We start from the raw sequence: 26,697 nt of genomic DNA, 5'->3' as shown, positions 1-26,697 counted from the left end.
TGTGGCAGAAGAGGTGTGGCAAGAGTGAGAATCCAAGGAGGTCTGAGAGGCTGCAAAGAAAGGAGGGAGGGGTCCAGAGCCTGGAACTCCAGAGGAGGTCCAAGGGCCAGCTTGGTGAAAGCTCTGGAGAGATAAGGGGGAGGGCTGGAGAGTGAGACCCTGTGGTTTGAGATTTCATGGGTGGAGCAGTAGCCAGCCGAGATAAGAGCCAGGTGTGGCTCTGAGTGGGGTGGCTGGCATGCAGTCAAGGTGAAGGTCCATGGAACTGGGGAGGTCAAAGGTCTGACCGATGGAGCCATGTTTTCATTCCTTGGGGACAATGGGGGTTCAAGGAAGGATATAACCAGCCTCCAGTTAAGTATTTTGCAACTTCCTGAGCTATACGTTTTACCAGGAGATGAGCTTTGGAAATAAAGTGTGCTTTTTTTAATAGTCAAATATGCAAATATAAAATGGAAGACCTCAGAGAAAGGTGTCTGTAGAAGCCCACTGCCCTCTACGCCACGGGAAGCTGGAGAAAGACCAAATGTACAAGAGGCACTTAAAACTCACAGATGACCACAACCAGGCGGATCGGGGGTGCTATTAAAATTGCCTTTCAATGATATAATAGTAGCAGTTCACAGTTCACAAGAGTTTCTGATATTCTAGACACTGTTCTAAGCACGTTAGATGTACAGTCACTTCAGTTCTCCCACAATTCCCCACAGAAAGGCATTACTGTAGTTCCCATTTACAGGTGAGGAAGAAGAATGCCTAGCACAGCAGGAGTTACGTCACTTGGCCGAGGTAGCACATGAGTGTGCGTCAAAGTGGGATTTGAACTCGGGTGGGCTGGTATTTGAGCCCGCACTCTGAGACGCTGAACCCACCCGTGGTTCCCGCATGGTAAGCAGCAGAGTCACCTGGGCTTGCGAAAGCACAGAAGTCTGGGGTGGGGGCTGCGATTTGCATTTCTAAGAAGTTCCCAGGTGATCCTCTGGCTGAGGGTCCCAAGACCACACTTCCTTGTTAAACACACAGCCACTGTAGCAGGTAGTAGGTAAGCATCTCTTTCCAAATGCCTGGCAGCAGGTGTGTGTGTGTGTGTGTGTGTGTGTGTGTGTGTGTGTGTGTGTGTGTCACAGAGAGCAGAGGATTATGGCTCCAGTAGCACTGGGAGGCAAAAGAAGAAACTTGATCCTGCCTTTTGGCCCTGAGGCACGGGGGCTATGGAAAAGCAAAAACCATCTCCACAGAGACAGTGAGGAATACAGGTTCCACTTATGGTCTGAGACTGAGGCACACAGAGCAGCCAGGTTTTAAGCAGAGTGTCTTGAGTGCAACGCAGTGTCGTGGGGTTGTAGAGGGCAGAGTGGGAAGAGGAGACAGAAGCAGCAGCCATGGGCCGGGAGGGGTGAGAGTGTGATGTTTGGGAGGGAAGGGGTAAGGAAGACAGCCGCTGTCTCGAGAGGTCTGTGAGGAGAGAAGTACAGACAGGCCATCCTGGAGGCCTTCCTGAAGACGATGGTCACATTGCCCTCTGGAAATTTCCCAGGGCCAGTGATGACAGACAAGATAGGAGCTGATGCCTGAATACAGGTTCAAGAGCTGAGGCTTCCCACGGAAGGGAGTGAGCCAGAGCCAGGTGTCAGCCTTGCAGAGCCAACCTTGAAACCTTCAATTCAGGGGTCACCACAAGACCAACTCTGCCTCCAGGAATAAACCATCCACCCCTCTCTCAGTCATGGCCTTTGTGTGACCGAGTGGTGCCACCTCCATCCCCAGCCGCAGTCTCTCTCTCTCTGCAGCGTGAGGTCTGGCTTAATTACGAGCTCTCCCGGTCAATTAGTCCTGATCACCTCTCTAATTGGGCACCAGCTGTGTTTTCTCTCGACAAGAACTCTTTTATGGGCCTTCTAAAATGCAGTACATGAAAACACGTAACCGTTTCAGGGGTATGTGACCATATAACCAGGAGCACTTCTTTTCCACAGAAATGAAGAGCGCATCTCTCTATGTTGAGAAGATATTCTTTTGGAAAGTTGTGAGGGAGGGCATGGAACAGCAAGTCCTCAGTTTGTTTATGTTCTGGATGTGAACACGGACGGTGGTTTTGAACGAAGCTTTGCATAATCACAGGTGTTGGTACATAAAGACTCGGGAAGTTTCCTGGAAGAAAAGACTTGAGAAACTGCACCATGAATGGCTCCATTTATGAGCAGCCACCAGTGATTGACAGGGTGACTGTTAATAGCTAATATTAGCTGAGCCCTTCGTAGGTGCTTAACCCTACGCCAGGCACTTGGCATGGATTGTCTTGTTTAAACCTGGCAACAGTCTATAACATGGTATAAATGTTCTCCCCATTTTCACAGACCAGGAAACTGAGGCCCAGAAAGGTGAAATAATTCATGTTCAAGGTCACATGGCTCACCATTAAGTGGCTGAAACAGAACTGAAACACACCCAGGTCTGTCTCCTGCCAAAATTCCTTTCTGCCTCTCTCCAACTAAGCAATGTAATGAACTTGCAGCACTCAAGTGCTCTGGTTGCAACAATTGCAATATCAACAATGACCCTTATTATTTGTACGGAATTTCACAGTTACTAAGTTCTTTACTGTTTGACTTCTCATGTATGATAACCCGTGAGAAAAACAAAGCAGTGGTTATAACCCCATCATCACAAATGTGGGACCGTAGGTACGAAGGCGCTAGATCATTTACCCAGACACACACCACCAGCAAAGAACAGAGTCAGACCTTTCTAATTCTTACTCCAAATCCACCACTTCCCACCCTTCTCCCACTGTGGTGCTTCCCCTTCAGTAAGTGCGAGATATATTTACATATATTTTCCAGCCACTCATTCATTTATTGATCCCTTCATGTATTCACTCAGTCATATTACATTTTTGTTTTCCCTGTCCTGATTCTTTATGTTTACTTAGTGCTGTCTGTCTCCCCTCTTTAAAATGTTAAGCTCCATTCTCGTCGATAATTATATTTCCAGCCTCCAAAATAGTGCCTAGCACTGAAGTATTTATTGTTCAACTCATTCAAACAAATATTAATTCACTAGAGCCATGGTCGGCAAACTGAGGCTCATGAGCCACATGCGGCTCTTTGGCCCCTTGAGTGTGGCTCTTCCACAAAATACCACAGCCTGGGCGAGTCTATTTTGAAGAAGTGGCGTTAGAAGAAGTTTAAGTTTAAAAAATTTGGCTCTCTTGCCCTAACTGGTTTGGCTCAGTGGATAGAGCGTTTGCCTGCAGACTGAAAGGTCCCAGGTTCGATTCCGGTCAAGGGCATGTACCTTGGTTGCGGGCACATCCCCAGTGGGAGGTGTGCAGGAGGCAGCTGATCGATGTTTCTTTCTCATCGATGTTTCTAACTCTCTATCCCTCACCCTTCCTCTCTGTAAAAAAGTCAATAAAATATATTTTTTTAAAATAAAATAAATAAATAAATAAAAAATGTGGCTCTCAAAAGAAATTTCAATCGTTGTACTGTTGATATTTGGCTCTGTTGACTAATGAGTTCACCGACCACTGCACTAGAGGCCTGATGCACAAAGATGTGTGCAAGAATAGGCCTTCCTTCCCCCGGCTGCTGGCACCGGCTTCCCTCTGGCACCCAGGACCCGGGCACCCACCAGGACCCGGGCTGCTTTGCTCCTGCCACTGCCAGGCATCCGGGACCCGGGCTGAGGTGGTCAATGCCACCTCAGGGCGACCAGTCGTTTGGTTGTTTTGGTCGTGACACCTCTTGGCCTTTTATTATTATGATTCCCTCAATAAATGTTTATTGAGCATCTACTATGTGCTGGGCACAGGTAGGTCCTGGGAACAGGCATGATTTCCCACTTCCATGGAGCTTATATTTTAAGATGGGAGAGGGCTTATACACAAGTAAATAAATAATCCCTGATTGGGATTTGTGCCATATGGGGACTTAGGGTGATTTGATAGAAAGTGACAGTTACTCAGTTCTTGTCCAAAACCTGTTCACATGCTAGTGGGGCCAACCATGCGGCCACCAGGCAGTTTCTATCTCGTGGGAACAGTGGGGGTTTGAGACTCAGAGGCGGTGATCTTAGTCCCCAGGGCTGGGCTTGGGCAGGGATGGGGGCAGGGAAGGCTTCCTGAGTAGGCAGCACCTGAGTGGTTTTAGAAGACAAACAGGAGTTCTCTAGGAAAGGGGTGGGGAAGATTCCAGGCTCATGCGAGGACAGGTGGCAGGAGGCCAGCTGGCACAGAGCGAGGGGTGACAGAGCCGAGCCTGCGAGCGGGGAAGAGAGGGAAGAAAAGAGGTGAGGGAGATGCGCATGGACCAGGTCCAAAAGTATCACGTTGTGATGGGTGGTTTTATGTGTCAACTTGGCGAGACCATAGTTCCCAGCTATTCAGACACGAATCTCGGTGTGGCTGTGAAGGTATTCTGCAGATGTGGTGAACGTCACAATCAGTTGACTTTAAGTAGAGATTATCTTCAGTTATCTGCATGGGCCGCGTCCAATCCCTTGATAGGCCCTCAGAGCAAAGTGGAGATTTCCCTAAGGCAGAAGGAATCCTGCCTGGGACTCGGTGTCACTCCTGCCAAAGACCGTCCGGCACACTGGGCTGCCTACACTTTTGGGACTTGCTTAGCCAGACCCCACAATCACAGGAGCCAATTTCTTTAAATAAGTCTCCTGATAGACAGATAGATGATAGACAGACAGACAGACAGAAAGATTCCTAGTCTCCTGTTGGTTCTCTTTCTCCAGTGACCCCTGGGGACTGACTCACATTTAACCGTCAAGTGGACCTCGTCCTTGAGGTCATAGAAGGGAGCCTGGAGGCATTGAGCAAAGGAGCAGCATAACCAGCATTGTGCTTCACAACATGGCTCCGGCCACATGTCGAGGATCGGAGGAGCAAGACTAGGGGCAGGCAGACCAAGTCAGAAGCAGTTGCCTGAACTATGGCCACAGAATGGGGGGACCAAATCAAGTGCTATCTCCAAAACAGAACTGACAGGACTTGGTGTCCAACGGCACATGCAGGGCAAGGAAGAGAGCTGTGAGGAGTCCCAGGTTGTGGGACGTCTTGGCAAAGGGAATGTAAATGCCATGACAACAGGAACTTGGTTCTGTTCCCTGCTGTCCCCTTCGCACCTAGAACAGGACCTGGCACCGGAAGAAAGGTGCTCACTGCACATGTCCTGCATGAATGGCGGTGCAATTCTCTGAGACTGGATCACGGGGTGGGGTGGGGTGGGGTGGGGTGGGGTGAGGATGAGGAGCATACAAGTGCAGTTCGGGGCCTGTGAGTCTGCCGGAGCTGGCAGCCAGCAGGAGGAGAGGGCCGGGGGAAGCTGGAGAGACGGTCTGTGTGCAAGGGGCAGTTCCAGGACAGAGCCCGAGCCTTTGACCTGAACACGGGGATTGTGCCCGAGGCCAGGGGTCAGAGCACCTGAGGGTGTGTGGAGTGAGGAGGAAGGAGGTTGGATCTAAATCTTGAAGAAATTGCAGCATTTTAGGACTGCACAGGGGAAGGACCCGCCAAAAGAGAGTGAGAAGGAATGAGAGGAGGAAAATGAAGAGAACGAAGCGGCAAGAAGCAAGCAAAGGTGCTCTTGCTGTTGCCGAGGTCCTGTCACTTAAACTTACAGTAGTGACCTTATCAGGGGACTGAGTGGGGGTGAAGCAGACAGAGGGCCAAGTGCAGACATCCGAGGAAGGCGTGGGAAGTGAGGGAGGGGAGCAGTGTCTCCAGTGGTCTCTCCCAACCTCCCTTCAAATACTGACAGGACATCACCAGCCCGTGCTATTAAAGAATGTGAAACCGAGGCACCGAGGGATGAAGTTCGTTAAAAGCCATCTCAGGGGCAAAGGGCGCTGTGCTATAAGGCACCAGCTGCTCAGACCACATACTACCCTCGGTGACTCAGCAGGATGCAGACTTTAAAAAGAATGGGTGTGCTGGGTGTGGCCAGGCGCTGTCGGGCAGATGGCTGCGACGTGCAGGGCCGGAGCTCCAGGGTGTGCGAGAACATTTTCTCAAGGGGAACCCCCTTCCCTCGAAACAGTTTGTTCTGCTGAGTTGACAGGAGAGGAATGGGGACTCCTCAGTCCTGGGCCAGGTGCCAAACACGGTGCAAAGACGGAAGGTGCTGGAAGGCCAGGGCTGGCTGCAGCCCCCACCCCCACCCTCCGGCCCGGCATGGCCATCCCAGCCCCTCTGCCTTCTCAGGGGGCAGGAGGGAGGCTGCATGTGCGGGATTGGTGTGTCTGTAACTAACGCGAATCAGCACTTACTGTGGGCCAGACTCTGTAGTCATCATTTTTACATGCTTGAGCTTATTTAATCCTCACAACATTTTTTTTTTTTTTTTGGAATGTATGATTGTTTTTACTTAAGGGTGAAAAATCAAAGGCCCAGAGAGGCTAAGTCTCTTGCCCAAAGCTTCACAGCTAGTTCTGCAGGTGGGACAGCAGAGATGCTTAACTCTTGAATCTGTGGGGTGGACGACTATCTAACCCTAGAGTGTGGGTTCGAATCCTTGGTGAGCATGGGGTACAGGTCAGGCTTCTCTCCAGCTCTGGGATATTAGGTAAGTTACATCATGGCCCTGAGATGCTGTCCTCATCTGTGAAATGGGAGGGTAAGGCAGCTCACTCCATAGGGCGATAATGGGGAGAAAAGGAAATGTTTACAAAGAGTTTCACCGAGTGTCTAGCCCAGGGTACTTGCTCCATAAATGTTGGCTCTGTTTCCCTTTCCTTTTCTTTTGGAGACGTCTGTCTTGAACCTGTGGGTTAGATTAGGGCAAGAGCACTGGTCTCTGAATCAAACCCACCAGGGATCGAATGCTTCTTATGCTAACTATTAGTTATTTAATTTTAAGCAAGTCACTTTCCTTCCAGGGCTGCAGTCTCCCCAATTATAAAATATGGGGTGATTGATTTAGTCCAGAATGGCGTTCAAGTCCCCACAGTCCCTTCCATCCCTATGCAGATATCACTAATTGACCATGATCTTCTTTTCCCTGAGAACCCTTCTTGGAATGAATATCCTCTAGTTTGGCTGTACTTCCACCACTAGGCAATTACGCATGGGTTAAATTACCACATTTCAAGAACACACCTGCTGCAGTGCAAAGCCCTCTGATAGAGATAACATATTAATCTTGGCATATGTTTGCATTTCTTGCCTGAGCTCCAGATAGCACAGGTGAGTTTGTTGTTGTAGCATCATGTCCTGGCTTTTGCTCTGTTTTAATAGGGCCGAGGGCAGATGAATAAGCCTGGGACAGACAGTTTGTCTGTGTGCCTGGAAGGCAGATAAAGGGGCAGTTACTGAAGAATTAACATTAACCCCTATACACAGACTAGAATATTGTGCCAAAATATGAACTGGCTAGATGACTTGCCTGTTGTCACAGCTAGTGAATGGCAGAGTTGAGAGTCAAACCCACCCATGTCTGCCTCCAGAGCTGACAACTATGCCATAAATACGAAATCCATTCACTTAGTCAGAATTGATCATTGGATGCCTACTCTGCACCAGGCACTGTTTTCAGTGCTAAAACCTCAGTAGTGAACAAAATCCCCTAAATGCCTTGCCTCAGGGAGCTTACAGTCTAGGGTCCCATGTATCTGCCGGCTCTATAGTGAGTGTCAACGCCAGGGCTCCTCTATGCAGAACATGCATGCGAACCTTAGCTCCACGGCTTCTTATTAGATGAAGGAAGCCACTCCATCACTTTACTCCTCAGTTTTCTCATCTGAAACATGATCATATAGCTCCTTCCAGGGGGTTCTATGATGTTTAAACAGAATAATATATACAAAACATGCAGGACTGAACATTTTGGATAGTCAATAATTTGTAGTTCGTTGAAATTGGTACTGTTTCTTCCATCTCATACGAAAGAAAATCAGGTCTCTGAGTTTACAATTCAGAGAGGTTAGGTCACTTGCTCAAGGTCACACAGCTAACCAGTGGTAGAACTGATATTCAAATCCAGGACAACTTGACTACATTGCCCCAGTGTCACACTGTGGTCACATGTTTTTCCAAACTCACAATTGGACTTGCTGCGGGGCAACAGAAAACCACATTCCTCTTTGGCTTCTTATGCAACAAACCATATGGACCCTCGTGCTCTTACATAACAGGCCCAATGCTAACGAGAGGCAGTTTAACAACAACACAAAAAACAGATCGCATTCACAACAGACCACCATATGTTCTGCCGTTCCCACAGCAGCCGTCCCAACTCCTACTCAGGAGCCCACAGAAATCTTCTTGCTGAAAACAGCTTTATTCTCAAGTGACTCAAATGATTGATGCCTTTATAAAAAGAAGGGGAGAAAGAGTCTGCACTTCTTCCAAAGAAATAAGTCTTGTTCACTCCTCGGGAAAGCCCGGACCCCTGCAGCCTCTACCCGTGTGCTTCCCCAGGGATGGTGTGGTCTCTGAGCTAGCAGCTCCCTCATTCAGAGTGAGGGCAGCTAGGATGATTTCTGGTTTCTGAGTCTCCAAGATAAATAGCCAGGGGGCTTTGGACCATACCCTCCATTTGGCCTTGAACTCCTTCCCAACCTTGAGCTCAGGCTCAGTTTAAGAATCTCGAGTTTTCGAGGATGCGGAGAAAAAGGAACCCTCGTGCACTGCTGGTGGGAATACAGACTGGTGCAGCCACTGTGGAGAACAGTATGGCGTTTCCTCCAAAAACTAAAAATGGAACTCCCATTTGACCCAGTGATCCCACTTCTAGGAATATATCCCAAGAAACTAGAAACACCAATCAGAAAGGATATATGCACCCCTATGTTCACAGCGGCACAATTTACCATAGCTAAGATTTGGAAACAGCCTAAGTGCCCTTCAGCAGATGAGTGGATTAAAAACTGTGGTACATCTACACAATGGAATACTATGCTTCGGTAAAAAAGAAGGAATTCCTACCATTTGCAACAGCATGGATGGAACTGGAGAGCATTATGCTAAGTGAAACAAGTCAGTCAGAGAAAGATAAATATCACATGATCTCACTCATCTATGGGAAATAATAAACAACATAAACTGATGAACAAAAACAGATCCAGAGACAGGGAAGCATCGATCAGACTGTCAAACCTCAGAGGGAAGGTAGGGGAGGGTGAGGGTAAGGGGGAGAGATCAACCAAAGGACTTGTATGCATGCATATAAGCCTAACCAATGGACACGAATACCAGGGGGGTGAGGGCATGAGTGGGGGTGGGTGGGTTTGGGAAGGTAATGGGGTGATGAGGACACATATGTAATACCTTAATCAATAAATAAATTAAAATGAAAAAAAAAAAAGAATCTCGAGTTTGCTGTAGGCCTTCTGGAAGTGCCCTCTGGAGCTGAACCTAGTTCTAAAAGGGCGATCTGACCCACAGACATTGCGGGTAGGGTTCCTGCAGAGGGCTACAGGCCTGGCACCATCTTTCTACTCCACACCTTTGGCCTGGTCTCCTGCCTCCTTCACTTTCTCCCATTCATTTCCCTGTTCAGCTGTCAAAGCCATCCTGCTAATACCTAAATCTGATCGCATCATTCCAAATTCCTCAGAGCCCTGGTGATCCTGCTTGCTCTACCTCCTCACCCCACTTTGCACTGCTCTTCCCCTTGACCTCAGAGCTCCAGCCATTTAGGCATTCTTTCCGTTCCTGGTGGCTTTGCACATGCCCTTCCCCCTGCTCGGCCCACTCAGCCCCCTTCCACTCATTCCTCACCTTCTGAATCTCAGCCACAGTGGCTATCGGCCCCTTCAGATGTGGCATTGAGACTGAGGAATTAAAATTTTAATTTTATTAGTTGTAATGAATTTCAATTAAATTTACATTAATTCTCAGATTGCAAAGAAAGTTTCTTTCCTATATTTTCTTCCTATAGTTATGAATTCATTTTGTATATTAGAATACATTTGTATTTATTTTAATATTTAAAACTTGCATAACCAGATGTCTACCTATGGCATTTTTTGTTTTCCAAAGATTGTCATACCAATATATATCCCATTCCACATTTTCTTCTGACAATGTGACATGGACAATCCTTCAGAGAGAGGTGAAACTGGTGGACCTGCGTAACTGCCTTTACCAACAGAATATTGTGATAGTGACAGCCTGTGCCTTCTGAGGCTGATCACTAAGGGTATTGCCTCTTCCACCTTGGCCTCCCAGATTGCTCACTCTAAGGAAAATGAGCCCCCATGATCCTTTATGTGGAAGGAACTAAAAGACCTCAGCAAGCAGCCACACCAACGGCCCAGTCACGTCATAGAGCCACCGTGAAATGATTCTCCAGTCCCAATCAGACCTTCACATAACTACTGCCTCTGCTAACATCTGATTGCAATTTTATGGGCACCCCGCCTCCCTCTCCCCCCACAAATGAGACCTGCCCAGCTGAGGCTTTCCAGAAATCCCAACACTCGGAATTTGTGAACACTATAAATGTAGTTTGAAGCCATTAGTTTGTGTGTGTGGGTGGGGGGGGGGGGGGGTTGTTATGCAGTAATAATAATTAGAACACTACTCATTTTTCCCCCAATACCATTTAATGATTAATCTTTTTCCCAGAGATATGAGATGTCACTTTCATCATAAATTTAATCATCATAAAGTATGAGCCAATTGTTGGACGGACTCCTTCTGTTCTATTGGACTATACCAACTCAAGCACTAATATCAAGTTGTTTAAATCTTTGATGCTTTGTTATATGTTACTATCTAGTAGAGGTTACCACCCTCCAATACTTGTCTAGCCTTTTTATTAAGCTTATAAAAATTGATATATGAGATTGCAGCTTCTTACAGAAAAATGCAATATACTTTCTTATTTAAGTTTGCTTTGTGATATTCAGGAGTGTTTTTATGTTTTCTTCATATTTATTTAGTTTTCTTCATATTTAGCTGATTGTTTTTTATAGAGACTACATTTAGGTATTTAATAATTTGATTAATGTTGTAAATGGATTTTTTCCCTGTTATCTGGCCATTCTAACTATTTGTGATTTATATATGTAACAATATTGATTTCTATATATTATTTTTGTATGCCACTTCCTTACTGAATAATATATTTATTTATGGTGGCTTTTAGCTGATTCTGTTAGTTTTACCAGATATACAACCATACTATCTGCCAACTGCATTGCTTTATCTTCTCCTTTCTAATATTTATATCTCATGTTATTTATTACTCTTTTCGCACTAACTCATCTAGTATAGTGTAGTTGTGAGAGTGAGCATTTTTTAGTGATACTACCTCTAATACAAAGTCTAGCCACATGAGGCTCTTGGACTGTTGAAATGTGGCTATGAAGACTGGGGAATTTTATTACTTTTAATTAATTTAAATGTAAATAGCTATTTGTGGATAGTGATTATCATATTGGTCAACACAGGACTAGAATTTCTTCATTTACCATACTGTTAGCTTTTGGATTGAGACAGGCATTTAACACATGTGGAATATTCAAATATCCTTATTTCATTGGCTTTCTAAAAATAAAAAAGTAACTGTTGAAATTTGTAAAATGCTTCTTCAGTATCTATGGTGATGATTATGTAGGTTTTCTTCTTATATATACTAACACAGTAAATTATATTGAATCATCCTTGAATTGGATTAAACCCAACTTGATCATGGTGTGTTATTCTGTTAATGTGTTTCTCCATTCTGTTTGTTAATATTTTATTTAGGATTTTTTAATCAATACTAACCATCTTTTCTGCAATCTTTGTTAGATTTTATCAGTGAATTCTCACTTCTTAAAAAAGAAAAAAACTTGATGTGTTTGTTTGTTTTTTTTCAAATTTATTCTAGACCTGACAGGTTACGTAGCACTGTCATTATTTGCTTTTAAAGGGTTTGCAGAATTTCCTAGTGAAAGGAAGCCTAAAAAAACTGGGGAAAGGGAGTACATCATTGACTGCTTTCTCTATTTCTCGTGTACAAATCAATCTCTTTAGCTTCCTATATCTTTTAGGCTCTGTTTTGGTAAGTTGCATTTTCCTACAAGTTGTCTATTTCATCCAGATTTTCAGAAAATTTCTTTGTGAAGAAGTGTTTCATTTATTTATTTTAATTTAATGCTTCTTGGTTCTACCCTCATGTTTCTAACTTTTAGGAATTGCCTTTTCTAGACATCCTCCCCCTTTTACAATGATCAGGTGACCCAGTGGTTCACCTGTTGTATTAATAAGAACAAGTCTTAAAAATGTTTATTTATTTGCCCTTATTTTCCTATATTCTAACTTACTTTTTTCACTTTTTCTTTATTAATTTATTCTTTCTGCTTTCCAACAATGTAGTTGGCTCCTCTTTTTCAAATTTTAGACATATGTTTGGTCCATTGCCTCCTCGACTTTTTAGTTGATGTAAGTATAAAGGATAGATTTTCCTCTGAAGCTGCCTTTTCAGGATCTCATGGCTTTAATACATAATATTTTTACTGATGCTATTTTAAAAATTCTGTCTAAATTAAAAGTTATTAACTGAAGTACATAAATCTCTAAATTATTTTAAATATTATTATAAATTTCTAGTTTTATGGCTTTGTAAGAAGATATTACCGTAAGTATTTCCACATTTTGGGAGTTTTGAGCTTTGGACTTTTTGATACATTTTTATGAGTATAAAATGGGCATTTGAAAAAACATAAGAATTTGAAATATACCAATTACATTTGTTTTATACTTGTTCAGATACATGTTACATTTATTTATTATTCATCCACTTGATAAATTGAATTTTAATCCCATGATTTTATTTTAGTTAATGTCTTCTTATATCATATCTAATTTCTGCTTTTTTAAATATTGCTGCTGTGTAATTTGGTGCATGGATTTTCAAAATTCTTATAGCATCACTATGAATGGCATACTTTATCATTTTAAATACCCTTCTCTGTTTGGTTTACTATTTTCTTTAACTTGAATTTAATATTTTCTGATAGGAATGAAGAGGGAGAGACAGAAACATCAATGTAAGAGAGACACATAGATTGGTTGCCTCCCATATATGCCCCAACCAGGCCTGGGATCGAGACTGCAACCGAGGTACATACCCTTGACAGGAATCAAACCCAGGACCTTTCAGTCAGCAGCGAATGCTCTATCCACTGACCAAACCAGTTAGGTGTGATTTATACATGCTAAAGTGAATCTTTAAAATGCTTACTTGGATCAGTCTGGATATATGCACACACCCATGAACCCTCTGTGCCCTCCTGCTCTCCCACACTCTGCCCTGGGAATTTTTCTGCCGTGGTTTCTCTGGACTCTCAGCTTCTTCTCTTCACCCCCAGGGATCTTCCAGGCTCTGTCTGGATTCCTTCCTCAGGCCACAGCCTGGAAACCCTCTCAAGAGAGTAAACCAGGTCACTTGTAGGACTCACCTCACTGGCTTCCTGTCTTTCAGGGGTCGCTGCCCTTCATTTCCAGATAGCTGGTGTCCTGAGAACCACTGTTTGATAAATTGTCTGATCTTTTCGGTTGTTTCAGGTGGGAGAGTAAAGCCAGGCCTCTTATCCATCTTGGCTGGAATCAGAAGTTAATTAAGCTAGTTACCTTTTACTCACCATTCATTTATTTATTTTAATGTATTTATGTTACTCACTGTATAAATGGGTTTGTTATTTTTGTGTCTAGTTTTCCTGCTATTTGGGGTGGTTTGTATTTCTGCCCTAGCTGTTACCATTTCGATTATATCTCTGTATTACACCTTTAGTTTGCCCTACTTTTTGGACGGTATCAATTAGTTCATTACTCTAAGCAATGACATCATTAGTATGCTTGTCATATTTTTCTTCCTTTTCTCAAGAAACCAATTTCAGTCAATAAAAATTAACAAGCAAACATCTATGTTAGTATATACTACACACCAGGTACTATGCTAGCTGCCTTACATTTTGTATTTCATTTAATCTTTACAATGAATCTGTGGAAAATACATCACTCATATTAGAGACTAGAGGCTCAGTGCAGGAAATTCATGCACTGGGGGATGGGGTGTCCCTCAGCCCAGCCTGTACCCTCTCTCTCCAACCTGGGACCCCTTGGGGAATGTCCGACTTCCGGTTTAGGCCCGATCCTTGTGGGCAGTTGGACATCCTTCTCACAATCTGGGACTGCTGGCTCCCAACCGCTCACCTGCATGATTGCCCCTAACCACTTCTGCCTGCCAGCCTCACCACCCCCTAACCACTCCCCTTCCAGCCTGATCGATGCCTAACTGTTTCCCTGCTGGCCCGATTGCCCCCAACTGCCCTCCCCTGCAGGCTTGGTCCCCCCCCCCCCAACTCCCCTTCCTCCCCTGCAGGCCTGATTGCCCCCAACTGCCCTCCCATGCCGACCTGGTTGCCCCCAACTGCCCTCCTCTCCTGGCCTGGTCACCCCTAACTGCCCTCCCCTGCTGGCCTGGTCACCCCTAACTGTCCTCCCCTGATGGTCTGGTCACCTCTAACTGCCTTCCCATGCAGGCCTGATTGCCCACAACTGCCCTCTCCTGCCAGCCATCTTGTGCAAGGGCGTGATGGTCAATTTGCATATTACCTCTTTATTATATAGGATGATGGAGGGAGCCCACAAGAAGTTATGATAACCTGTCACCCAGAACATGTGGCAGTGGTAGAATTAAGTCCAAAATAGTCTTATGCCAAGTTCAGAGCTCTTACCACTACTCCATAGTTACCTTTACTATCCTGAACTCTGCCCTCCTAATGCAAGCACACACACACACTCACTTTATTCTGAGAACAAACTTGGCCTTACAGCTCAGTATATAGACAGGATACACCTGGACGAATATAATTTGCCTGTTTTTCCAAAATCTAGGTTCAGAGTCTGGCTTGCAGACAAGGTACAGATGGAAATCTTCCTGGACCCAGGCCAAGAAGAGGAAAAAGGGTGGGAAAGGCTTGCCCCATGGCCTGCAGTAGCGCTGAGTAACCCAACTTGGACTGATACTTGCAGAGCAGCTGGAGAAATCATGCCACTGACACCACTGGCCTGTCCAGCATGTAACAAAGTTCTTCGGCACCCATGCTCACTTGAACTTTTCACAGCAGTATTATAGCTGAGGAAGTGGAGGCTCAGAGACATTAATGTCTTATCGAAGGTCACACAGCTAACTGGTGATAGGGCCTAGACAACAATCCCAGATCTCCTAACCACTTGTCCAGGGCTTTTCTCATGATCTGTTTCTGACTTCATGGGTGGCATTTACTTTTTCATAGTTCTGACTGTACCCCATTGACGTGTGAGAGGAGAATCAATATGTCCATGTCCTTAGCACTATACTATGAGCTGCAACAGATTAAAAACAAAACAAAGCATAAAAGTTGTCCTTCTCAATACTCACTCATTCATTTATTCATTCTAAGTGTTCACTAAGTGTCAGGCCCTGTTAGGAGCTGGGAAATACTCCTCAAGGGGCTCACTGTGTAATGAAGGAGACAGATTCAAAAATCAACTTCCAATTCAGTGGAAAAAGCTAGGAGTATTTGGGGTGTGACTTCACTCTGTCTGTGGGATCCGGAAAGGCATCCCTGAAAGGAGCTGAGTGTAGAAGGGTCCAGAGGAGCTGAAGGAGTCAGATTTGACACTGACAGAGGCAGAAGTGAGCATGTTGCCCTCAGAGGACCAAAAAGATGTTCAAGAAAGGGCTGGGAGCAAAGCTGAGAGCTAGGAGTGCAGACTTTCTCCTGTAGTCGATGAACACAAGTACAAAAGCAGTAATGTGATCAGGTTTGATTAGAAAGATCTCTGAGGCACAGTGGGAAGAATGGACTAGCAGGGAGTGGGACCAATGAAGGATTGGTCCACGTGAGAGCCTACACTGGGGGTGAAAGGGGGATGGGAGGATTGCTCTGGTTCCCCCCTACCCACATTTTAGGGCTCAGTCTGGTTAGAAGCTCCTCCTCTGGCACCCTGAAGCCTTGCTGTCGTGCCCTCAGGCAGAGAAGAGTTCAGGGCAGGTTAATAGCAATGGTTTTGAAGGCGGCTTTCAAAGCTGTTGCATCCTGTCTCCACTGCTAACTAGCTGTGTGACCTTGGACATGGTGTTTAATCACTGTTGCTTCAGTTTCCTCACCTATCAACTAAAAAATATAATAGTACCTATCTCTTAGGGTTATTGGCATGATTAAAAAAATTGAATGTATATAAAGCTCTTAGAATAGTGCCTAGCAATAATTAAGCGTACAATAGGTGTGGCCTTTTATTATCATTATACACATTCACTGTGTGTTTATGGGCGTACCTGACCATCAGGTATACTCCTTGGGGGCAGGTCTCCTTGTGCCCAGCAGACAGCCTGGGACAGAGAAGGTTCTCAATAAATAAATAACTGTTGGAGATGATAGAGATGATGGTTAATGAGAATAAAATAATTCCCACATTCTGAACTGGAACAGGAAGATGGTGGTGATGTCAGGGCTGAGACAGAGAGCTTGAGAGAAGGAGCTGGTTCATAGGGGTAGGTTGCTAATCTGCCCAAGATCAAATCTATAGGATCTAGAGAAGCTGAGGTTTGAACCAAGGTCTGTTCATATTCCATAAACAGCATATGTAATCTGCATGTCTATGCTCAGAATGAAGGTATTTAATAAAATAATATATATCAAATGAGTTGGTGAATACTTGAATAAATGGATTTCTTTGATATCAAGGTTGCTTCTATGTTCATTGATAAATAGATGTCTGTGGAAGTGGGGGGGGGGGGAGTGGTAAAAAAAAAGAGAAAAGAAAATGACCATGAAAAATTACAAAAGAAAGAACTAGTAACAGATATTTCAAGTGAATGAACATGAGGACCTAGCTTCCTTCTTTTTCCCTTTTTCTGACCTATCAGTACTTTTATATATGACCTCCAGCTTTATAATAATTACAATGGACTCTTGCAAACTAGTAGGAAGGATGACTAAAACTACCCAGCAGGAAGTTTTGTAAAGCCCAAGCAAAAAAAAAAAAAAAAAAAAATTTAGGGACATAGGAAAATGCCTGATAACAGGCCCCTCTACACACAATTCCGATTTCAACCACCACCTCCGCAGAGGCAGATTTCTTAGGTCAAGCTGCTTGTGGGACTAGCATCCAAGTATTAGGGCAGAAAGATCTGTCTACATAGTTTCTATTTGAAATTGATAAGCTCTCCTTCAGTGCAAGTCTCAGTAGTAGAGTAATAAAAATAATAATGATAATACATAATTTAAGGACATATTACAATATATAACATTAAATATTAATATAATTATAATAATGCCTATAATTTATTGAATGTTTACTGATTTCAGAAACTGGTATTAGGAAATGCTATTTCATTTAAACCTCACCAAAACCTAAAAGAAAAATACTGTTATCCCCATTTTAAAGATAAGCAAAGTAAGCCTTAGAGAGGTTAAGTAACCTGACCAATGTCACTCAGCAAGTAAGTGGGAAATCAGGATCGGAACCCCAGTTTGCCTAACTCCAAAGCCCATTGCTGCAAACCCTAATTTATGTACAATTTTTCTCCTTGACTCCTTTGAATCTGGGGCTGTATAGATTAACTTCATCCACATAAGCCTAGTTGAGGCATAGAGTTCATATTTGAACACCAGGTATGATAAGAGTGCCCCTGCTCAAAAGCTCTTTGTCAGTCCAAAAAATTAGAGGGTTGATATGCAAGGATCAAGAGACATAGATTCAGAGAACAAGATCCAAATGAACTTGGCCTCTTACTAGCTGTGAGGCTTCTGTTGGATTATTTAAATTCTTTGGGCCTCTGTTAATTTCTTAGATTTCATGTGCTGCCCCTAAACCCCCCAAAATATAAGGGTTTATCTAAATGATCTCTCAAGGCTTTTAGGAAATGAATTTTTTGTTTCAGCATTTGTATCTTTTCTAATAAAAACTTTTCTAGTTAATATGTCATACTTACTAAAGGAAAAAATATTTACTTGTTCAAAGAAAAAGTAATACATAATTTTTAAGGAAGAATACGGAAGAGTAGAAAGAAAAATTCTGATTCTATTTAGTGCAAAGGAAGTCTCTATTCAAATTTCAAATTTAAAGGATAGTCAAAGAGGCTTGGTACAGCCTTAACATTTCACAATAACTAAAAATCATGTCTGGGCACTTCTTGTCATTTTTCTAAACATTACTTCACTTCCCTTTCTAAGACTTACATATCATATCTACATTTCAGTGTTCAGGTATAAAGACTTAAGTTAAATAAAGTTATGAAGCCTTTATTTATTTATTTTTGATGACTGCAAATAAAATAAAGCAAAACAAAAACCCCTTGGGAAATACTTTTTTTCCAGAATAATTCACTCCACCACCTCTTGCTAAGCACCTACTATGTCCAGGGCTTGTGCAAGGAGGAACCCTGAATGCAGTGTGGTCCTCGGTGAGAAAGCCCAGTACCTAGAGGGGGAAAAGTGACTGAAGGGAAGTGCCCATTGCCATGAGAGTGTACAGGCAGAGCTATTTCATCTGTCACAGAGGAGAGCACAGAGGCTGGATCAGGAACAGTGGACTGGCGTCCAATAGATGGCAAAGCCTTAGAAAAGTCACCACCTAGACAACTCTTGTTTGGTTGTCCAGTGCTAGAGTGACATATAATTTATCTCCCACAATGGGATTCTTGACAATAAAAGGGGAAGTACTAATAATTATGTTAGGACATTGGGTGAAAACCAAAACGTACTGGGCAAACGAGATCATATGGTCACCTTACTTTAGGCTAACATTTTGTTACTGTGAAACATGGGACTCTGAATCTCATTCCACTCACACTGAAACCTGTGATGGAACAGCATGTTAAAATGCCCCGGGGAAGGCTCCCGCACCCTGGCTAACTTCCTGAACAAGTTGTAGAGGTTCCCCTAACAGTCCTGTAGTTGGACTCTAGCGTAACATCAACACAGCGAACAAACTATCCAAACTAAGGAGCACATTCTGTATCATTCTTAAATTAGTTTCGCAGTTACGCCACATTTTCAGAACCACATCAATAGTCAGCCCTAGGAGTTTTGTGTGTGTGTTTTTCACAATGCTTTGTAGACCCACTCAATGCCCTAACTCTCAATATTTCCATTTGATGTTCCTTGGTTTATTGTGTGATTTGTTGCAAATCCAGAGGCAGCAAAGATTCTCTCTTTGCCCAGACTATTCGGAAGCATCTCAGAAGTGGAAGGGGAAATCCAACAGGTTTGAAAACAGGATTGCTGTCACTGAGACGTGGTGTCTGTTGTTGTGCTCTGGGCAGAAGAAACAGCACGTGCAAAGACATGGAGGCAAGAACAAGCTGGGCGTATTCAAGGAGCTGTGTGGAGTTCTCTGCTGGGGCTGGGGCTGGGCATGTGGTTAGAGAAGAAGGTAAAAGGGTGAGTTGGGGCCAGATAGTGAAGGGCCTCGAATGCCACCCCAAGGAGTTTGGATTTCATCCTGTTGAGAATGATGAGTCTCTGGAGCTATTCAAGCAAGACATTTGTGTTTGGAAAGAGAGCAAACCAAACAAAGCCAAGCTCCAGTCATCCAGGAGCCAATTTCCCCTTTTCATTTGCGTCCTGATTTGCTCCAAACTGTTTGTTAACGTGTTCCCTGACCCACTGCACCCCAAACACCACCCCCAAAGGAATGTGTCTCAACTGACTGGTGATTATAGACACACATTTCTGATGCCTTGAGTTCAGCTAAACCCCAACCTAGACTGTCTGGGAAGATCTTAGCATCCCCTGCTCTAATGCCCCAGCTCTATCCCCAGCAGGACTGTGAATGAGGAAACTGGGCCAGGCCCCAGGTAGGTGAGGACAGAGGTTCTGCCTTCTGACCAACCTGTTGCACAATGCTCCTGAAGACTTCCCTAGGGGAAATTTATTTATTTTTATTTCATTTTTTTGTTAATTTTCACCTGAGGATATTTTTCCCACTGATTGTTATAGAGAATGGAAGAGAGAGAGGAAGGGGGTCGGGGGGGGGGGGGGGAGACAGAGAAACATCAATGTGAGGGAGGCACATTGATTGGTTGTCCCCTGCATACACCAGGACTGGGGTAGGGATTCATCAACCTGATACCTTCCTTTGACTGGGAGTTGAACCCAAGACCCTTCGGTGCAAGGACTGACACTCTAACCACTGAATGACACCGGCCAAGACATCTTGGGGGAATTTATAATTTCCCTTCCCTCAACCCTCTACCCAAATCACGTCTGCCTAGAGTCCAAGTCCAAAGTCATGAGCTATTCAGAATGCTTCATAATGAACTGGTTTGAAAGATAACAGGCTCCTTGTCCCCAGAGGTATTTGAACAGGCATGCTCCAGAGTGGATTCTCACAGGCAGTAGGGAATGAAGCCAGACAAATAAAGATCCTACTCTCTGTTCAACTACTAACAGCCCCCGAGCATCTGTTTTCTCATCTGTAGAATGCGAATCACAGTAATAACTTCTTTGTAGGTTTCTTGGGAAAAATAAACAGGGTAATGATGGCACTTGGCTCACTGCCTGGCACTAGCCCGTGCTCGGTAAAAGCTGGCAACAATCACGGTTAGTACTGTGACCTACCAGTGGTACAGCTTTGTGCTTCCAGTGGCAAACCAGAGATTAGTTTCTGAGTTTAACTTCTAACTTGGAACATTACACAAGTGAAAGTCCTACAGGCAAAGAAATAACCATTAATATTACTTGATATTACCCTTCAAAGATCATCTGGCTGTGAGAGCCAAACTTCTCATTATGCAGAAGGAGAAATAAATTCAGAGTGAGGAAGAGACAGGATCAGATCCACACATTAAGAAAGAGACAGATCCTGATATCCACTCCATGTTCTTAACTCTGGAACATTCTTTTTATGTTTCACTTTCTGTGAATTAGCAAAATTCAGGACCTTACTGGCCCTTGCCTTCATTCACTGGACATCTATCACTTAGAGATTCACAGTATTTTGTAGACAATAATTCACTCAGTCCTTACAGCAACCCCGTGAGGCTGATCTTGTTGTTTACCTCCATTGTATGGATAAGGGAAGCAAGGCAGAGAAAGGTCAAGTCACTGATTCAAGCCTCACGGCAGTAAGTCGCAGAGCCTGGATGTGCCTGGGCAGGTGGGCTTCCAAGCCTGTATTCTCCACCAGAACACCACCCTGACCTCCCAAATGAAAACAGGTCTAGTGCCTGCCTCAGTAGAGCACTCCCTAGAGGAGAGACACACCCACAAAGGTGTGCAGTCACCTGCTCAAGGCACCAGGAGAACAAAAGAGGGAGGGTTTAGTTGTATAAGGGGAAGGAGGGAGAATCAGGAAAGCTGCCTGGAGGAGGTGACTTTTACCTAGTTTCTAGAGTTGACTTGTTTTCCTCCAAGATGATGAGAACTGGGGAAGGAAAGGAATTCCCAGCAGGTGAGGCAGGCAGGTGTGAAGTGACTGGGGCTTAAGGGACACCATGAAGGAGGGAGACCAGGACACCAGGTACTAGCTCAGTGTGTGACCTGGGCAAGTTACTTAACCTCCAGGAACCTCAACTTCCTCATCTGCAGAATGGGGATAATAACGCCTGCCTTATGGAGCTGTTTGAATATTAAATGAGATCATGTGTATACACTTCCTGACCCAGTGTTATTTCGCCTTCCTTATTTAACCTCTCATAAAACTATTTCCCTCAGTAAAAAATTTTAATTGATCCTATTTTTTACACTTATGCTCACAGCAGCATTAGTAATAATCTTGTGTCATTATTAGTCACTCAAAATAACAATATAATTGATAATGTTAATTGCCATTGACTGAAGGCACTAAATGCTTAATATGTATAATCTACATTTACCTAATGTACTCCTCAGAATTTATCTTAACGATATGAATCATTATGCCCATTTTATAGATGAGGATAATGAGGCTCAAGGAGATTAGGAAATTTACACAAAGGTCAGCGGCTGGGAAGTATTCAGTCCCAGATCCGTCTGTCCAGAAAAGTGTCCGACAGACAGAGAATGCCCTGTGTTTGGAGTTCATGTTGGTCTTGGCAAGGTCCTTCAGCCACTTTCTCAGAAAGAAAACAAACATTTGAAGAGGTTTGCTAACACGTTGGAACAGGAATGTCGCAGTAAGGGAGGGAGCGGCATGCCGGAGCAGGAAGAGAGGTCCATATTTGGAGGCGGGGGCTGGGGCCCCCCCTCAGCCTTTCGCCCAGCCTACACCTCCTAGAGAGCCTGACTTGAACTGGACTTGAGGCGCCCTGAGCCGCGGCGTCCGGGCGGGCCGGCCCGTGGGTGCCGTCTTGGGCTTCAGATGGCGCTGGGAGCAGGGGTGCCCGCCGACTGCGGAGACTGCAGGACTGCCGGGGAGGCCCTGGCCTGTAACCCGCCCATTCCCACGTGGGTGGCTCCCAGGCAGCAGGGAGTTAATCTGCTATCTGTTGGGAAGGCTTCCAGAACCTCCTCCTCCCCGCCCTTGTTTGTTCAGTGCCTCCCCCACCCCCCCCTCCACCCGCACCCCCTTCAGAAACTGAAACCAGCGGAACTCCAGGCCCCGCCAGCCGCCAGCGCTCGTGGGTTCCTGCCCGGGTTTACCTTCTATGGGGAGGCCCGGGAGGGCTGGGCGGAGCATTGGAGTCTGGGCAGAGCCTACGACTTGGCGAGGCTGGCTCCCCTCCTCCTCTTCCTCCTCCTCCTCCTCCTTCTCCTCCTCCTCCTCCTTCCTGGGAGTCGCCCCCCGCCCCCCGCCGCCCTGCCCTCGCTGCCAGGGACCAGCTCCAGATTGGGGTTGGGGGAGGGCAGGTGGGTAGACTAGCCAGGTGGCTTGAGTCCATCCCCTGCCTCTCACCACCTCTGAGACACTGGGTAAACCACCAAACCTCTGAGATTTCGGTATTGTTTTGTTGTTCACTGTAAAACGGGGATACATAGTGCTTAGCCTTTGGACTCAATAGCATGTGTAAAGGAGTGCTCAGTATATGGTCATCTGTTGGTGTCCTCATCATTATGTTGCTGCTGCCGTTGTTACAGTGGGTTGGGCAGCCTGCCTTGTGAGGTGGTAGCACCCACCACTCCAAGTGTTCAAGCACAAGCTGAACAAGGGGAAGACAGGAAAGAACAGAAGAGGAAGGGACTCATCCTTGCCACCCCCAGATGAACCGACCCAGGCACTTCAGCATCACCGAGGAAGTTCAAGCACCACCTCAGACCCACTGGAGCAAAACCCCTGAAAACCAGTTCTTTGGAAAGTTCAGCTTCGTTTTGTAAACTACTGATCTGGGCCACTAATCCCTACAGTTTTCACGTTCAAAAGACCCTCCTACCTCACTGATTGCACAGTGTGAAATATTTTATTGCCCAAACTAGATTTAACTCATAATTTAATAACCCTATACATAAACTATTAACCAAAGACTCAAGAGTTCAATTCAATAAATAGTAATTCATTCAACCGATATTTATTTGAGTAACTATTATGTGCCAGGCACTGTGCTGGGTACTGGGGGTGAGGATGGAGAAGAAAGTGGACAAGCTCTGTCCTCAAGGGCTCTCCAGTCCAGCAAGGGAACGCAGAACAAGAACAAGGATTCAAACACTGACACTGAAGCCAAGAAATCCCACTGAGCCTAAGACACGCACAACAGTCCTACAGGGAGCAGGTACAGCTCCAGTCAAAAGCAAGCAGTTCATGAACCTTCTTCCATATTGGCCTCATTATAGAGAGAGGTGGACGTCACTCCTCAATACACACAGACGTACACACACCACAATGTTATTACTTTTACGGCTCCCAAGAGGTCCAGGGTCCTTATCTCAAGAACATCTAGGATGTAAGGCCTTGTGAAAAAAGGAAGAACCTTTGAGCCTAATTCCTGCTATGTGGCCAGTCCCCTTGAAGAACCACTGACAAGCACTCCCAAACCCTCTGAGCACATTGGCTAACAGTGTGAGCTCTGAAGCCAGGATGCCTGGGGCTGAATTCCAGCTTCATTCCTTATTAGCTGTGCGATCTTGAGCAAGTTACTGTGTGATCACAGGCCCACAGGCAAGACCTCCATGTGCCTATGTTTCCTCTTCTGTAAAGTGGACTGAATATTAGTACCCACTTCCCAGCATTGTAAGAATTACTGAGATAATACCTAAAGCAGGATGCAGGCACTCAATATCACTGTGACTGTTATATCACACTAGAGGACCAGTGCACGAAATTCATGCAAGAGTAGGCCTTCCTTCCCCCTGCTGCCAGCACCGGCTTCCCTCTGGCACCTGGGACCCAGGCTTCCTTCCAGCGGCAGGCACCTGGGACCTAGGCTTCCCTAGTAGTCCCGGCTTCGTCAGGAAGATTGTCCCGGAAGGACATCCAGTCTAATTAGCATATTATGCTTTTATTATTATAGATTATTATAGTTTTTGCCTTTGATGCTCTGTGTGCCAGGGGTACCCCTTCCCTTTCTCCACCTGAGGACCATAGAGTTATTAATGCAATGTCCCCTCCTCTCCAGAGCCTTCCTTACTTTTATTTCACCAAGTAATTTGATGCTTTTGCTCTATATCCCTCTAGCTGTTTTTATACACCTCTTACAGCATCTCTCATACTGCAGTCATGTTTCTCACTGTTTAAGATGTTTTTCTTGCTCACTGGATTATGAGTTCTTGGAGAGCAGAGGCCATACTTTATATACATATATTTTCGTCTCTAGGGAGAAGACAGTCCATGGGACAGAAAAAGCACTTGCCACTCTTTCTTGAATTAATGAATGGATGGATGACCCATAGATGGGTGAAATGATTTGCCCAGGATCACAGAGTTCAAATCCGGAGTCTATGCTTAGTTTAAGTCAGGAAAATTACTTTTTTTTTTTTTTTTTAATCTTCTGGCTTCTCACCTGGAAAACAGGTCTGATAATAATGGTTTCTATGTCTTGGGTTTGGAAGGGTGAGGTCCATAGATGAGGTCCATATAGGACAGTGGTCAAGTGTAGGAGCTCTAGAATAAGACTGTTTGGGTTCACCACACATGTACTGTATGATTCATTGACAAGTTCTTAAACTTGCTGTGCCTAGAGAAGACAGATCTTAAACCAAAAAAGAATGGATGGTCTGTTCAGAGAATTAAGAAATATTCTTTGTAAAGGCCTGGGCAGCTGGTGTAGGTAATTGGTAAATAAAATTGGTTCCCTCCCCTTACCTTCTCCAAACCTGTAGGCCCTGGACTCTGAGTGCCCGAAACAGCTGTTCAAATGGCACATTTTGCTCCCAGTGACTAATGTCCCGTAAGCCGAGGTTGGAAAGCTGACTCCAGAACTAAGCTTACATTGGAGTGCTGAATTAGATGCAGGGAATGCAACTAACTGGTTTATTTAATTAATAAGAAAACTTGTGAAAAGGGGCAGTTTAAAATCAACAAACATGTCAAGGAAATTGAAAAGCAAGAGCTAACCCACAATTTCAGACGTGGGTTTCCTATGTTATTGGAATAGTCCCCAGTATGAAGGCATGAAAAATGGGATCATCCAAACCAATTTAATGCTTTACAAACCATAAGAGCAGTGATCAGAATTGCTTTTGGAGCAAATTAACCAATAATCAGTGCACAGCATTCTAATAATTCTTGAATTTTCTATGCTTATCACAATATATTCTAATAAATGCATTATTCAAAATTCTCTTAGTCTATTACTAAGCCAAAGGGTATGGAAGAGAAATAAGGTATTTTCATTTGGACCTAGAACCCTATCACACTCCCACACAAATTGCCCCAAACCTCCTTTTATTTTTGTGGGACTTGGAAGAAGCTGAAATGAGGGTGCCCTGGGTGGCTCACCCCACAAGCATCTGGCAGTTGAGTTCAGAGAGGAAATCGGAGAGGGCAAGGCTCAGCGGGACCTGGGGATGAGCTGCATAGTGGGGGAGGGAGAGAGGCAGGACTCTTATTAGCAAAACCAGCTGCCTGCCAAGTAGGGTGTGTGTCTGAGTTTCTGAAGAAAAAAGAGAATTGCAGCTGTTAGTTTTAACCTCAGGCCTCGAAGAATCGAAAGAAAGTGTGTGTGGCAGCAGGCGTGGAGGGGAGGGGCTGGGGGGGGGGTGGAGGAGTACACTGTTCTCTATTCCTCAAAACAAATTCTACCTGCATCTTCCCCCTTAATCTTTCTTAATCGAATACCTCCTTATCCATACCTTGAGTCCCATCAGACACCTATTTCAAGAAGTCTTTCCTGACCTCCAATTTGGGGAAGAAGCTCTCTCTTCTTCCCCATGTGCCCGTAAAATATTGCATCCCCATTTTAAGAGTTCTCGTGGAGCTCTTTAATGATATGCCTGCCAATCTCCTCCATCCTTTTTTGCCTCTTATCTTCTACATTTTAAATAACTTCATGGAAGTATGCCCAGTCAACATACAATAAACCGCATGGATTTGAAGTGCACAATTCGATAGGCATAGACCTGTGAGACCATCACCACCACCAACATGGTGAACATATCCATCTTCCTGGCACATGGGCTGCCCTGGGGAGGAGCATGGCTTGCCCAGGGCATGGAGCTCGGTACTGGGCACAGAGACCCATGGCAGAGGAGCCTGGGGTCAGGGGCAGACCTCTGGATCTGGTCGAAGAATATACACACAGATCTCAGCCCGGACTGACTACCGCCAGCTGTGTAGCCAGGAGTGAGTCACTTACAAGCTGAGCCTCAGTTTCTTCTTTTGTAAATTAGGGGTGATGATAGACCTCTCTT

The 26,697-nt window shown here is 44.8% G+C and overlaps 1 long non-coding RNA gene across 4 annotated transcripts in view; it reads right to left on the bottom strand.

Moving 5' to 3' along the window:
* The window catches only part of LOC114230777 (uncharacterized), a 193,487-nt gene that overhangs the window by 61,421 nt on the left and 105,369 nt on the right, over positions 1 to 26,697 (bottom strand). For all 4 annotated transcript variants that reach the window (XR_008557014.1, XR_008557012.1, XR_008557011.1 and 1 more), the window contains one exon: positions 13,405 to 13,546. This is a non-coding gene — a long non-coding RNA (uncharacterized LOC114230777). The remainder of the gene's footprint in view (positions 1 to 13,404; positions 13,547 to 26,697) is intronic.

Source organism: Eptesicus fuscus, chromosome 9 (genome assembly GCF_027574615.1).
Source record: "Eptesicus fuscus isolate TK198812 chromosome 9, DD_ASM_mEF_20220401, whole genome shotgun sequence".
Lineage (NCBI taxonomy): Eukaryota > Metazoa > Chordata > Mammalia > Chiroptera > Vespertilionidae > Eptesicus > Eptesicus fuscus.
Note: the sequence above shows the minus strand (reverse complement) of the source record. Positions and strands in the feature narration are given on the sequence as shown.